At 37.7% G+C, this 12821-nt stretch overlaps 1 protein-coding gene across 3 annotated transcripts in view; it reads right to left on the minus strand.

Annotated features, from left to right (window-relative positions):
* Positions 1-12821, minus strand: part of ABHD2 (abhydrolase domain containing 2, acylglycerol lipase) — a 118970-nt gene that overhangs the window by 66874 nt on the left and 39275 nt on the right. The gene's annotated exons all lie outside the window — the stretch shown is intronic.

The following is a 12821-nucleotide window of genomic DNA, read 5'->3' on the forward strand; positions in this document are numbered from 1 at the left end:
TTCATCATACTTCTATAAAAACAATACAAATTAGAACCAGCTCTTACTTACCTCCCTATACTCTCCTTAATATGGTGGCAGAAATAATCCCCAAAAGTAGGTAATCCAAAAATAACTTCTTTTTTTCTTTGGAATGCATCAAATTTATCCTCGTAATTAGGAGGCTAAATTAATTGTATTTTGCTAAGGCTTAATATTAAAATGAGTTTGTGTTCCTTGAGGGTAAACCATACACTAAACAAACTAACAAACGGCAAGGGGCAGAAGAGCTGTAGTTGGCCTAGTGCCAAAGAGAAACTGGTCTGGGGCTAAAAACTGGATATAAACAATTGACAGAATAGGTATTCCATATGCAGATAACTGAGTATTGATTACACTTAGAATTGTGATGACTTTATGGAAAATATTCCAAACTGTAATCTAGAGGTAAAGTCCAGTTTTCAGTCAACCCAGTGGGAGGACAGGAGGGAGAGAGAGAGCTGTTCTGATCCCAGTAGAATAGCAACTCTTTCGGGGAAGGAACAGTTTCAATCTTGGCTTTGTATTTGAAATGCAAATAATATATTTTTTAATAAATATTTATCATTGGTACATATTAATTATATAATATATAGAAATTACATTAATTAGCTTAATGAATTGTATTCTAAAGAAGTTCTTCCCAAAAAAGTCTACCTGGTTCCAAGTCATCCTATATAAGGAAAGGTGTTTAGAACATTCAATAAGCATTTGCTGAATTGAATTGGTCAAAATGAACTAAGAAGGAAGCTTGAGATTGTTCCTTGAAAACACTGGATTTAATTCAGGAAAAGCCTTTAGAGGACGTCTAAGTGAATTTCCCCTTCCTCCCTGACATTTGACACATGAGAAAACTGATAAGTAGAGGTTAGTTAAGTGGCTCCCCGCAAGTCTCACAGAGCCAGGATTTGAACTCAGGTATTCTTGACTTCAAATAAATTAGTGCACCTTCCATAACACAAAGTTGGTCTGAACCCCAAAGCCACCCAGAAACTAAAGAGCTCTCTCTCTCTCTCTCTCTCTCTCTCTCTCTCTCTCTCTCTCTCTCTCTCTCTCTCGGCTGCCAGCTAATATTCACTTGTCTCAGTTGTGATGCTATTTGGAGGGAGGGGTATCAGAATTAGAAAAATTTAACTGTTTTGTTTTTAAAGTAAAAGAATTCTGAATTACAGGACATTACTTTGGCGCATGATGAACTGCACAGGTGAAATGAACAATAAATTGGCAACAAAAGTTTTGAGACCCTGAATTCATTTTTCTAAAAAAAAATAGTGGGAATAGTGAAGCAAAAAGATGTTTCCTTTATCTGCAGTAAGCAGGAGGCAATATTTAGTAATACAGGCTGAAACTTTTATATCTTTTGGTGTTTGGAAAAGTATGTACTTATGAACAGACTCATGTACCAGTGGCTTAGCAAAGAACCTCATTCAGTCCTGTTTGAGAACACTGACAAAGTGGCAGTTTACTTAGGTTGGTCACAGTGATTTAACAAAACAGGTCTCAGAGATGGTGTTACTGTTTAGCAGCAGTTTTCTTTTCTTTCTGGCTTGGCTGGACAACTGCACCAGCTATCCGATACAGTAGATAAAAAAGTAGGCATGATCCAAAAAAAAGTGTTATTTCAAATTATGGGCAAAATGATCCGAACAAAACAACAAGCATACATTTATCAACAATTTTACTACAAACAAAAGATAACAAAAGAGACAGGACCTGTGATTTTCATTGTTAGAGGGAACTCCCAGGTAAGAAAACTCCTTTATCATAACAAATGATATTGGCTAATGCCAAAACCTGAGAGAAAAAGAGATAAGCGTCTGGGTCCAGCTAACACTCTCACTTTTGTTTCTTATTTAGACTTCCTATATGATTCCTATGATAATGAAATAGCCTCATTTTCTTAATAAGAATATTTAAAATATATGTGCATGTGTATATATATATATATATGTATGTATATGTATTTCACCAGTAGCACTCAATAAAAAATATAACACACAATAAAGAGATGACGTCAGGGTAGTGCCACAGTACAGAAAGGCAGTTTGGTACAATGGAAACAGCACTGGATTTTGCATCAGAAAACCAGGGTTCAAATCCCAGTTCTGTTCCCTGTGTGACCTTTGGCAAGCAAGTCAACTAAACTCAAAGCCTCAGTTTCCTCATATGTAAAAGAGGATCTAATACTACTCATACTGCCTACCCTCACAATGCTGTTGTGAAAATCAAATGAGAATAATTTATGAGTTTTGAGGTTGCATAGTAAATAAAGTTATATAGTAAAGTGCCACATAAATATAAGTCATTTTTTCTCTTATCGCAACATAAACATCTCATTTTCAGTAGTGATGGTCCTGTGTCTTTGATCTTTTGAGAACTTGCTATCGATGTAGGTTTCTAGCTAAGCAAGTCCTTGACTGATGTTCAGGGGCCCGCATAATCACATTGCCGCTTCCTAGATCATTTCATCAATGTTTAATATTTTACTTCAAATATCCAAGTAAATATTTACACAGCTCCTCAAAAAAGGATGGAAACCAGTTCAAAGAAAAGTGAAAGCTGATGCAATTACTACGTACCCAGAAAAGGACAAAGCCTTAGTGTTCAGTTTGAACGACAATAAATCAAAGAGCGTGGAGAAAATGTTCAAACCAATCTAGTTTGGAATGTCTATGTGGGCACAGGAAAATTAAAAGGAATTTAAGCCCAAGAAAATAAAATTTTTCTATTATTAAAAATACATATATAATGCTTTTTAAGAGGTACTGGGAAGGGTACGCTAGTGGGAAGTGAGGGCACGCATGTTGAGTTGTCTGTACTCTATTCCTCTGGATATATTACATACTAAAATATAAGACAAATATTAAATGGCTATTTTTCCTCTGTGATACACTGAAAGCAAAGTGGAAAGATGCCCTAATTTGAACATTCCCTTTGCGTCCTACAAAGTGTACATCCTCAGACCAGAGAAGCACAAAGACAGCATATAAGATATGAGCCTAGCTCTTGATGGCAAGGTCAGAGACAAGTGATCTTGCTGTTACAGGACAGTTAATAGGAGACAAAGAGAGGTAAGGGAGGAGGTGATGTGTGAAACAAGAAATGCAAGCTGGCTTATTTTGCCTTAACAGAAATAATAAGGAGATGAATTTGTAGGAGAGACATTACTGATCAGTATACACAGTCAGGCACCACTGTTGGCAAGAAATGAAATATAAGGGCTAATTAACACCAGGGCATTATATTTCAAAAGACTTATATAGAGTTTGAGCACTTTGAAAAGAGAAAGAAGAAATGAATAAAACAATATGGAAAGGGAAATAGTCAAGATTAATAGAAATCGAAGGTTTTTCTGTCATTCCATTACTGGACAGGAGTTGGAAACAGCCCTAATGGAAAAAAAAAGCGCAGGGATGGCTGCATGGTATATTATACCTGCCATTACCACTGGCTCCTGTTGCGCCCTGCCTGGACGCCTGCCCACAAGGGTCAGGTATCTGTTAGGTTCACAGGTAACAATAGCATCCAACATTTCTCATTAACACAGCCAGCAGCTGCTATGAAGAAGGAAGCCATTACATTGTTATCTCCCAGTGAGAGATGATCAAAAAAAGAGGTTGCTGAGGGTTTTGATTGTGAGAGCCCTGCCATGGCTCTCAATTGTTTCTTGAATCAAATTAAAATGCACATAGGATCCTAAGCTTTTTGACTCCTCACCCAACTTTCCCAAATGTCGTCATCTAGAGCTGAGCCTCAGGCCGGGCAAATAAATTGCTTCCTATGTGCGTCATCTTCTCTCACCCCCAAGCCATCTCTCATGCCATTCTCTTATCCTGAGAGGCTCTCACTTTTCCTTCATATTCAACTCCCCACTCTCTCCATCTTTCCCAAGGCCTCTAAGCCATAGCCTTCTAAGACTAGATGAATCTGGTTTCTGTCAGCCCTAGCATTAGAATATCTTATCTATGTGATACAATCTGTACCTGTGGAAAAAAACCCAACAAACCATTTGTTGTATTTATTCCCTTCTCAAATTTTTAAAGCATGCAACAACTCTCCCTTTGCAGACAGGGTTGGCTGGCCTAAGCAAAAGGGAGAATTAAAAAGAGGCCGTGTTTTGTCATGTAATGACAATACTTACCAACCCTGAATCTCCATGTTTTAAAGAAAAGCCCCCTTAAAACTTTCAGTTATGGCCTTACTTTCAACATTTTAATTTAGTATAAGTATCGGGGGCCATGAGGGGTAGCTGTGTTCCTGGGCAAGTCCTTTACTCAGTGCCACAAACCTTTCTTTAAGACAATTGTTTTTTATCCAGGATTCATAGTCTCCCAAAGGGTCTGAGGATAGATTTCAAATGGTCTGTGAACTTGAAACTTTTATTATTTTGATAAATATATTTCAATATAATTGGTTTCCTTTGTAATGTACATATTATATTTCATGCATTTAAAAATGCTGTTCTAAGAGAGGGTCCAAAGGCTTCACTAGACTGCCAAAGGGGTCCAGGACATAAAAAAGGTAAAACTCCTCTTCTAAGACAATAAATTGCAGAGCAGATACCAATCTGTATTAGTTGAAAGAATTTCCTCCTCAAGAGTTTCCTATACTAAGGAATTCAAAAAGTTAGGTCTAAAATACCGAGTTAAACCAATCACAGTGTAATCCTTTCTACGCCTGGCCCCTCCTCCTGCTCCCCAATGTCTCTTTTTCTTCAGATTAGGGGACCTAAGGGAGGAAGAAAGATTCCAAAGCGACAGCTTTGTGGTATTGTGCCCGTGGCTGTCTTATTGTGGCATTCCTATCATTAGATACATTTTCTGTTTTGTTACATTTCTAAAATGAACTTCTTCAAGGCTAGCATGACTAGACACTCCCTGGGTGTGGCATTTACTCTTCTATTTTTTTTTTTGACAACTGTACTAAAAAAAAAAAACCTATCACAGTGACCTCTTCCTTTCTGTATTTTGGAAATCTCAGGGAAGATAGAGGCTGTTTCTTTCTCTATGGTCAGCATGGTGCTGCTACTCTCCACCTTTCAAGATATCATCTTATCTTCTACCCTTCTGCTAAGTGACAAAACTCCTTGGAAGAGGAGTTGTCTATATATACTCACCTTCTCAATTTCCTTACCATTCTCTTTTCTATCCCCTGCAATAATGCTTGTCTCCCACCCTACCATTTAGCCCTGAAACTGCTCCCTCCAAGGTCACCCCAGCCCTTCTAATTGTTAAATCCAATGGCCTCTTTTCAATTGTTGTCCTCAAGGCAGGATCTTATAATGTAAAGAGCATGCATGACATTTGGGGTCAGAAGTTTGGTGTTGTTTGGTCATTTCAGTTGTGTTCCACTGTCCGTGACCTCAAATGGGGTTTTCTTGGCAGATACTAGAGTGGTTTGCCATTTCCTCCACCACTTCATTTTGCAGATGAGAAACTGAGGCAAAAAGGGTTAAGCAACTTGCCCTAGGCCACACTGCTGGTAAGTGTCAGAGGCCAAATTTGAACTCAGGAAGATGAATCTTGTTGACTTCAAGCCTGGTGCTCTCTCCATTGCACCACTTACCTGCCCCTGGATTCAGAAGATCTAGGCTCAAATCTCAAGGCAGAAATGTAAGGCCAGAGGGCTATCTGATACAAAGGATGGCAAAAATAGTCTCTGTCCTCAAGCACTGCACATTCTAATACATGTGTATGGAAAAAGAATATAAATAACAATGATGGCAACTCACATTTATGTAGCTCTTTAAGTTTACACAATGCTTTATACTGATTATCTCATTTGATCTTCGCAATACCCATGCTTTTATCATCTAGTTTGCAGATGAAGAAACTGAGGTTAGAGGGGTGAAGTAACTTGGTCAGCTGCTAAATGTCAGATTCACAGTTTCAATGAATGTCTTCCTGTTTCTGGGTCTAGTGGAATCTTCCATGCCCTGCTGCCTCTCATTGGAGTAGGAGCAATTAGTGCCACACAAATATTAGGTTGAACCTTAAGATTTTTTCTCCCTCCCCGCCACTTAATAACATTTTATTTTTTCCAATTACAGGTAAAGATACTTTTCAACATTCATTTTTATAAGATTTTGAGTTCCAAAATTTTCTCCCTCCCTCCCTTCTCTCCCCAAGACAGCAAGCAATCTGATATAGGTTATACATGTACAATCATGATACATATTTCCATATTAGTCATGTTGTGAAAGAAGAATCAGAACAAAAGGGAAAAACCATGAGAAAGAAAAAACAAAAAAAAAGTGAAAACAGTATGCTTTGATCTGCTTTCAGGGTCCATAGTTCTTTGTCTGGAGGTGGATAGCATTTTCTATCATGAGTCTTTTGGAATTGTCTTGGATCATTGTATTGCTGAGAAGAGCTAAGTCAATCCTAGTTGATCATTGCACAATGTTGCTGTTACCGTGTACAATGTCTCCTGGATCTGCTCATTTCACTTACCATCAGTTCACGTGAATTTTTCTAGGTTTTTCTGAAGTCTGCCTGCTCATCATTTCTTATAGCACAATAGTATTCCATTACATTCATATACCACAACTTGTTCAGCCATTCCCCAACTGATAAGCATCCCCTCAATTTCCAATTCTTTGCCACCATAAAAAGAACTATTATAAATATTTTTGTACACAGGGGTCCTTTTCCCATTTTTATGATCTCTTCAGGATATAGACCTAATAGTGGTATAGCTGGATCAAAGGGTATGCACAGTTTGACTGCCCTTTAGGCATAGTTCCAAATTGTTCTTCAGAATGGATCAGTTCACAACCCCACCAACAATGCATTAGTGTTCCAATTTTCCCACATTTTCTCCAACATATGTCATTTTTCTTTTCTGTCATATTAGTCAATCTGATAGGTGTGAGGTGGTACCTCAGAGTTGTTTTGATTTGCATTTCTCTAATCAATAGTGATTTAGAGCATTTTTTCATATGATTATAGATACCTTTAATTTCTTCATCTGAAAACTACCTATTCATATCCTTTGACCATTCATCAATTGGGGAATAACTTATATTCTTATAAATTTGACTCAGTTCTCTATATATTTGAGGAATGAGGCTTTTATCAGAAACACTGGCTGTAAAAATTGTTTTCTAGCTTTCTGCATTCCTTCTAATCTTGGTTGCATTGGTTTTGTTTGTGCAAGATTTTTTTTTAAAGTTCCTCATCCTCAAAACATTTCCAGTTACAGGAATGGAAATGCTCCATATATACAAACAAGAGACTCCCAAGAGTTCTACTGATCAACACTGTTGTTTCACAGACTGGATAACTGCATTGTATCCCTTTCCAAAGCATACACAGCATTGCCAAAAACAGACCAACACCTACAGCTATTTGTGGAACACAGTAGGCAGAAAGACAATTTTTAAAATGAAAGCCCTGCCCAAGAGAACCACCAAATTGTCCTCTCTCTTCAAGTGCACTGTTGCTAACTTGTGTGAGTACAAGGACTGATTCATTATTGGGCAAAATGTATAACTTAGAATAGCATGGCCTTTGATAAGCTCAAAGCAGCTGGGTGATTTAATTCAGCAATTATAAATACTAATGTATTTTATGCCTTAGTGCTAAAAAAAGTCATCAAGATACAGACTTGTGCTTTGCTATGTGCTAATTAGAGAAGAAATGAAAGAATATCAGAGCAGGATCTAAGAGATCACCTAGTCCAACACTGTCATTTTATAAATAAGGAAACCATGACCCAAGGATGTAAAGTGCTTCTGTACAAGGTCCCAGGGTAAAAAGTTGAATTAATGGCACCAGTCAGTCAGTCTACAAGCATATTTTGCATCTTAATTCATTTTTTTAATTAGCAGGCACTTATTTCCTTTCCTTCCTATGCATTCTAATTTAAAAGGAACAAAGAGCAACAAATACACATAGTCAAAAGAAACAAATTCTCACATTGTCCAAGTCCAAAAATATATGTTTCACGTTACATTTCAAATCTATAACTTCCCTGTCAGGAGGTGAGCAACATACATCAACATCCTATCTCTGGAATCATAGTTGGTAAAAGCATTGATCGGAGTTTTCAAGTCTTTCAAAGTTGCCTGAATTTATTAAGTGCTTACAATGTGTGAGGCACTAGGCACTCTGAAAGTGGTAGCCTAGCTTTTCCTTTAAGGACAGAGGAAAAGTGGCATTTGGTCTCTAGTCACAAGGGAAAGTCTACAAGGAACTCTCCAAGGCCTCTATTCCAAGTGCTGTAGATGGCAGGCCAGTAACCTCAATTCTCTACCTAGAGAACGAATTTCCAAGAGAAGAACGTTTCTTCTGGTGGTAGCAGAGATAGCTCTCCAGGCCTGGCCCCCTCAGAGGCCCTACCTTGGGTCATGCTGTTCTAAGCATACTTTATTGAATATTTTATTTTCTGCACACTTTTGTGGTTTTAGGGTTCCCCTTCTTGGATACTGATAAATTAAACTCTAAGCTGGGTCAAAAACACTCCTCAAGACAGTCTCTGAAGATAATACTAAAATCAAAGGTAAAGATAAGCCAGTTGGGCTCACCTAAATCCTGTGTTTAGGTCCATGCATGGCTTCTCCACTCCCAAAATAGCTATGGACGTCTGAAGCAACAAAGACAACCCTTTTTCCTCTTTTATTTCTTTTAAGGATCTAAATAGAATCTGCACTCTTGGCATACCCAGGTTTCCTATAGCCATTACTATTCCTACGAGCCCACCAGCTCCATTCAACTTTTGTCTTACTAGGAAACCGTATTTCATCTTCATATTTGCTCAGTAACTTTTGTATTAATAATGTCTCACTTGCCTCCACTAAAAGGGAGCAAATGTGTAGATAGGTAGCTTTCTGCTGATACCTAATAAAATCTGACATTAGTAGGATCAGGAAATCTTCAAGATGCAAGAGACCTTTGAGATATTCTATCTAGCAGATGGAGAAACTGAGGCCCAGAAAGATTAAGAGACACGATCACACAGCAAGTTAATGGCAGGGCTGAAACCAGATTACCTGTCTCCTCATCATTGGCTCTTTATGTCACACTACTGATAGATATTAAGAAACTTGTATAACTATTAGGTTTTTTTAAAGATAATTTTAAGCTGAGTATTGGGCTGTTCATCCCAGGCTAAAGTAAACACCCGAGAACAAGTGAATTACTAAGTCTAAGTAAATATTTATGTGCTTGTACTTGGACAAGAGATTTATACTATTCCATTTAATCTGACTTTTTCCACTTACCCATAAACTACTTCATTTGTAACTTAAACACTTTATCTTTCCCATACAGAGTCAAATTTTTTAAAAGTTTTAATGCCAAACATGAGGAAATTTAAACAAACCGTATTCCAGTTTCTTTCACTTTCCTGCAGATTTCTTCTGAAACGAGGATGGTAAAATAGGATACATTCTTATTTGGTTCCTCGTTCACCAGAACTGCTTATTCATAGTGGGTAGTGCTGATCAAGAACAACAATTTTATTTTAAGTGTCCTCACTGCCATTTCAAACTTGGAAGGGAATCTGTTAGTGAAAAAGACTGTAAGCACGCCTGCTCCTTTAGAAAGTCTCTTGTGATCTAGCTGTTAGAATGAGCACTTACGCCCACAACAGAAAAGCTTCCTGTCTTGGTTTCAAAAAGCTGTCATAGCCACAAGGATGTTACATGGAACATTATAAGGAGAAACTGGCTATGGGGAAGCACAACCAGGAATGTGAGATGAGAATCTAACTTGCAGGCTCAAGTTCTGATCTGGGTCCTGAGCCAGACTCCAGAGCTGGGAAAAGTTGGCCTTTAGTGGGCCCCATCTTCAAACTAGGTGTCTAGCAATTCAATCCTAATGTTCAGGAGAGCTAACAGGACAAAACAAAAAATGGTAAAATAGTTATTCTAAGATGTAAAGGGATTAAAACTTCTTTTCCCTTTGGTCACTCTTTACAAAGAAGTTTGTGCTTGAGTATTAGAGATTTTTGGCTATTTCAATGCCATCCCATCATGCTACTAAGGTAAGACAAACCAAAGGAACAGATCTTGAAAGTCAATTGTTGTTAAGAGAGTTATTCATTAAATACATCCCTGAAACCATAGGCAACACCCAAGTGCAAATATTAGCCCAGTTGCATATCCAGGGTAACACCCAAACCTAACCTAACTTGGAGCTAAAATGGCAATTTGCCAATAACTAACCTGATGCAATCGGTTCACATAACTAATCCCTCTCTTCAAATATCTGCGTTGCTAAAGGGGATCCAAGGGATCAAAGAACACCTCCACATCAGATGGGGAGGTCAGTTGAGGTAGATGAAGGCCATTTCAATGGAGCCATCACAGATCACTATAGAAACTATAGTTATCTATAGGTTCTTGATAACTAGGGCCATCTCTGCTTTTCAGGCCCATAAAACAGATGGCCCTGGAAAGGGGATATACAAGAGAAAGTAAAGCACTTAAAATCTTTGTGTTATTACAGTGGGGGGAAAAAGGGAGGGGGGTGCTATTGGATGAAAGAAGCCTAATCAGCTTCTTTTACACTCTGAACAATTAATGACTAATCAAACCTTATGTGATATTTCACTGGAGACTGGGCAATAGCAGCTTTCCCCTAGCTTCCTCTAATTAGTTATGAGTGAACACTGATGGAAATTAGCAAGATCTGCATATAAATGTACAGAGCTTGAAATACATTTATCTTTCTCTGGAAATGTGCCTATAAGGAACTGGTCTAGAGGCCTCCTCTCACATACTCCTCTCACATTCCCTCTTTAAAAGTCTAATCATTTCCCATGCCAATCAATTATGCTATGGACATGGAGAGCAAGGGGTGGAGGGTGGGGTAGGGGAGTCCAAATAAACCAAAACTCCTCAAGTCTGATCTGTAGCAATGTGAATTGCTCTGTAATTCATGAAGCAACATTCTCCAAACTAGGGGGAGAAACCATCCAATATAATAATGAAATAAGGCTATCATGTAAGCACAATTCACTTTAGGGTAAGATTTTAATTTGATACGCTTTTTGAGTGCTGCAATAAGCATTTTTAATATCTTTAGCTTAATTTTTGTCTAACCTAATGCCTGGTTGGTAAGCTTGCCTTAATTCAGTCTCTTTGGCAAAAACTGTAACCTAATTCTATGTTCTTTATATTATCCAAGTTCTATATGATACAGAATATGCATCAATATTCTGTATTGATATCTGGTTACATTATTTTTTTGCACTGGTATTTTCTTAGCCTTTTGTTTCAGAAGAACCTGTTGCCTTACTCCAAAAAAAACCTAGACATAAGTTATGAAGACTATCAATAATCTTGAAATACTTGACAGAGAACTAGGAATGACAAGGATTTAGAAAATGAATTTTTTTTCTTACTTTATTTATAAAGACACAGTGAATCACTGAATCCTCAGCCTCCACCTTTAAAAACGAAAACTGGAAAAAATGGATGAAAATTCTTATGTTGTAATTTGTCAATGCTTGGAAGGATCCCAGAAGATTTACTCCCATGGCTTTTTAATTCTGGGCTCAGAGCTTGGTTTAGCACTAGAAGATACAAATACCCAAAGCAAGTGAATTTCCCAGGGAAACCACATGGAGATCCTTAAACACTGGCCTCCAAAAGGCTAAGATGTGTTTCCCATAAACTTGTTTTCTAAAATAATATCCTGGTTGTTTATTTGTTAGACATTAAAACTCTACTGCTTCTTAGCAGAGGTAGAAGCTGTGGGAAGTCCTACAAAACCTACAGGCTTTAAGTATGGGCCTGGCGACATACAGCTAGCTTGTCCTCCAAGGACCAGCCCAGTTTAATTCATACAAGTTCCTTACTAGAAGGGTGATGACACACTGCATCTCACTAAGACCACTATTAAGGCATACCAGAGTAATGATCTTGGTTGGTAAAGGAAGCAGAAATCTACAGAGAAAATCACAGATCCTTATAGTGCTGAAGTAAACAGTTAAAATAAAAAATGAACTTTTCTTATTTGATCTCGCATGACAATATATTGTTCATGAGTCCATTTTTCACATTAAAATAATGCAATTTTTATTTTAAAAAGGGTAAAAAAAATTATATAAAGAAAAAGGAGGGAAGAAAAGTAAAGCCAGAAGCACTATTTGGTTTTGTTTTGTTTTTCAAAAAATAAGTACTAGAGTGCCATTCTCATGTATTAGAAAAAAATTATCTGAGCTTTAGATTTAATAAGGTTCTAATCAGTAGGCAAGAAATTATTCAGGAAATGAAACCATTTTATAAAGCAATTAGAAAACTTGTATTATGGTAACCATCTGAGCATGAACTGAGCCCCCAAATGGGATTCAAAGAACTTGAATTCGAGGCTCAAGATCTCTCTGTTGTTGGTCTGGAATTCAACCATCAACCTGCTTCTTATGTCAACATCTCCACCCCCGACACATAAATACACCGAATTCTACAGAGTTTCTATCCAGAGGGACGAGGGTTCATTGTTCTTCAAAGTTTTTAATAAATACCCAACCACAGAAAATGGCAGTCCCTTTTCCTGTATGACTCATCCCCAAGGCTGCCCACGGTAGAGCTCTAACCCAACCGCCTAATAATTTAAAGCATCCTCCCTCCTCTCCAAAACATAAATTAGAGGAAAAAGGGTTTAGCTCACTTGGGGTCTTACCCAACCTGTCAGGATTTAAAAGCAAATGTTCTCATTAGCTAATGGAAGTTTGATACATTTTCCCATAAGAGAACTGGCAAGCACCCAGTATGTCTATGCTTTTTTCTCATTCAAATACTTTGGGCAGAGATGACTTTTCTGCTCAATATTTATGATCGTTTCACCTATCTAGGA

This window comes from Trichosurus vulpecula, chromosome 8 (genome assembly GCF_011100635.1).
Source record: "Trichosurus vulpecula isolate mTriVul1 chromosome 8, mTriVul1.pri, whole genome shotgun sequence".
NCBI lineage: Eukaryota > Metazoa > Chordata > Mammalia > Diprotodontia > Phalangeridae > Trichosurus > Trichosurus vulpecula.